Source organism: Scylla paramamosain, chromosome 37 (genome assembly GCF_035594125.1).
Source record: "Scylla paramamosain isolate STU-SP2022 chromosome 37, ASM3559412v1, whole genome shotgun sequence".
Classification (NCBI taxonomy): Eukaryota; Metazoa; Arthropoda; class Malacostraca; order Decapoda; family Portunidae; genus Scylla; species Scylla paramamosain.
In genome coordinates, this window is record NC_087187.1 from 1,810,001 (window position 1) to 1,812,500 (window position 2,500).

Genomic DNA, 2,500 nt, shown 5'->3' on the forward strand with positions numbered 1-2,500 from the left:
TCTCCACCTCATATTTATCTACTTGTTCACCTATCTATCTATCTATCTATCTATCTATCACCCTCCCATTAGCATATGAACTGTGTGTGTCTTCCAGGAGCCCGCGCCGTGAGTGTGTCGCTAAAGGAACAGGTGTGACTGGGAAATCAGGTGCACAAGTTCTCAGGGGCGTGAAGACAACACTGCCCGCGTTTCCCTGTGTTATCTGTGCGAGGCAAAGTCCGTGTTCTGTACCCCGTGGCTTCAACTGGTGTTTTTTTTGTTTTTTTTTGTTTAATTGGTGTTTTTGTTGATCGTTTTTTTGTTTTTTTTTCCTTGTTTTGTCTTTGGTTTGTTTGAGTTGTGTTTTTCTTAGTTTCTGTTACGTCTGTTCCCGTTTTCTTCATTTCTTTTTTCTGCGATTCTTTTCTTTTCTTTTTTTTTCTTAAATTTCTCCTGTATTTATATTTTCTTTATCTTTTTATATACTGTTAGCTTTTTTTTTTTCATTTTCTTCTTTAATTTTCTCGTTTCCTCTCTCTCTCTCTCTCTCTCTCTCTCTCTCTCTCTCTCTCTCTCTCTCTCTCTCTCTCTTCTTTTGTGTCTCTTCTCTTTAACTTTCATCTTTAATTGTTTCGCTTCTCCTTAACTGACTGTTACTTCTTCTTATTTTCTCTTTAACTTCTTTGCTTTTTTCTCATTTCTTCTTTGTCTTATTAATTCTTATTTCATCTGTTCTCTTCTCCTTAATTTCTTCTCTTTCATTCTCTTCTTTAACTGTTGTGTCTTCTTAATTTGAGGAGGAGGAGGAGGAGGAGGAGGAGGAGGAGGAGGAGGAGGAGGAGGGAGGAAAATAACAAGTTACCCCCTCTAAACCATTTTCTCTATTTCTCAAGACTACGTTTTCTGTTTCAGTTTAACAGGGGAAGGTAAAGTAAAACAGACGGACAAACACATACATATATACATACATACATACATACATACATACATACATACATACATACAGACAGACAGACACCATCACCACCACCACCATACTGAATGACAAAAAAAAAAAAAATAATAATGAACAGTGAAAAAAAGTAAAAAAAAAAAAAGTCACTATTTAAAATACATATGTTCACTACCACCACCATCACCACCATCACCACCAACATCATCACCATCACCATTTCCCTCCCACTGTTCTTTTCACCTTCCTGAGATATCGATTCCCCCTCCCCACCTTCTCTCTCTCTCTCTCTCTCTCTCTCTCTCTCTCTCTCTCTCTCTCTCTCTCTCTCTCTCTCTCTCTCTCCAGTAACCACCCGCAGTGAAAAAATACAAAGAACACAAGCAGGAACACAAGAACACAAAGGAAGAACAGATAGACGTCGATTTGCTGGTTAGTAGGGTGAGAGAGAGAGGGAGAGGGAGAGGGAGAGGGAGAGGGAGAGGGAGGAGAGGTGACAGGGCAGAATAAAGAAGGGGAGAAAGGGTGAAAGAGGAGAGGAGAACAGTAAGATAAGAGAGAATATGGGAATAGATTAAGAATGTGGAAGGAGAATGGAAGGAGAAGAGAAGAGGAGAAGAGAAGAGAGGAGAAGAGAGGAAAGGAGAGGAGAGAGAGAGAGAGAGAGAGAGAGAGAGAGAGAGAGAGAGAGAGAGAGAGAGAGAGAGAGAGAGAGAGAGAGAGAGAGAGGCAAGGGCGGCAGATTTAGTGGAATGGAGTGGATTTGTAGAGGAAGAGGAGGAGGAGGAAGAGGAGGAGGAGGAGGAGGAAAATGGGAAGGTAGAAGGGTTTTCCTCCACACACGGTAGGAAAGCAGGTGTGTTTCCTCCTACATCTGTCTTCCACACACCTGCTCTGATATACCTGCTTGGGCGCCCCTCGTTTGTTTCCCTGTTTGTCTGTCTGTCTGTTTGTCTGTTTTTTTTTTCCTTTTACATTTTTTCCAGATTTAGTTTTTTCCTTTTTTTTTAATTTTTTGTATTCATGTCATGTTTTATATATTAATTTTGTCTTTTTTTCCCTTCACTTCTTTTTTTACCCTTTTTTCCTTCCTTTCTACGTTTCTTTCCCCACGTATCTGTTCCTATTTATTCATTTTCTTCCTCTACTGCTCTTCTTCTTTATCCTTCCTCTTTTTCCCCTCTTTTCACTCCTGTTTCTTCATCTCTTTCCTTTCCCTGTCTTATTGTATTTCCTTCGCGTCTATAATTTGTTTCCCATTTCCCCTTCTTTCAATATTTCCTTCTTTATCCGATTATTTCCTTTCCTTCAGTTTTTATCAAAGTTTCCTGTCTGTTTCTCACCTTCCATTTTCTTTCAGTCATTTTCTTCCTTTCTTCATTAGCTATGTGGTATTTTTTGATGGTGAAAGGCGAGGAGGAGGAGGAGGAGGAGGAGGAGGAGGAGGAGGAGGAGGAAGAGGAGGAGGAGGAGGAGGAGGAGGAGGAAGAGGAGGAGGAGGAGTGAGTGACATATCAAATGAGGCAAGTCGAAGTGAGAGGAGAGAAGGAGAGGGAGAGAGGGAGA